The sequence below is a fragment of the Penaeus monodon genome, chromosome 24 (assembly GCF_015228065.2).
Source record: "Penaeus monodon isolate SGIC_2016 chromosome 24, NSTDA_Pmon_1, whole genome shotgun sequence".
In the NCBI taxonomy this organism is placed as follows: Eukaryota; Metazoa; Arthropoda; class Malacostraca; order Decapoda; family Penaeidae; genus Penaeus; species Penaeus monodon.
This window is the reverse complement of record NC_051409.1, coordinates 9,753,625-9,753,858: the sequence shown is the minus strand read 5'-3', so window position 1 is coordinate 9,753,858 and position 234 is coordinate 9,753,625. Positions and strand designations below refer to the sequence as shown.

Sequence of the window (234 nt, the reverse complement as noted above, 5' to 3'; positions counted from 1 at the left end):
TCACACGAACTTTCTCCCTCTCTCCCTCCCTCTCCCCTCCTTTCCTACCTCTTTCCCTCCATCCCCCTCTCTCTCCTTCTTCCTCTCCATCTTTACTTCCCTTTTCTCCCACTTTTTCCCCTTCCTCCTCTCCCTTACTCCCTCCCTTCCCCCTCCCTCACCCCCAAATCTCCTCACTCCCTCCCTGCCTTCCCCCCTCCCTCGCCCCCAAATATCCCTCCCCCTCCATGCCTT

The 234-nt window shown here is 58.1% G+C and overlaps 1 protein-coding gene across 1 annotated transcript in view; it reads left to right on the top strand.

The window, feature by feature from the left end:
* The window catches only part of LOC119588548 (maltase-glucoamylase, intestinal-like), a gene marked incomplete at both ends in the record, with an annotated part of 20,825 nt that overhangs the window by 15,255 nt on the left and 5,336 nt on the right, over window positions 1-234 (top strand).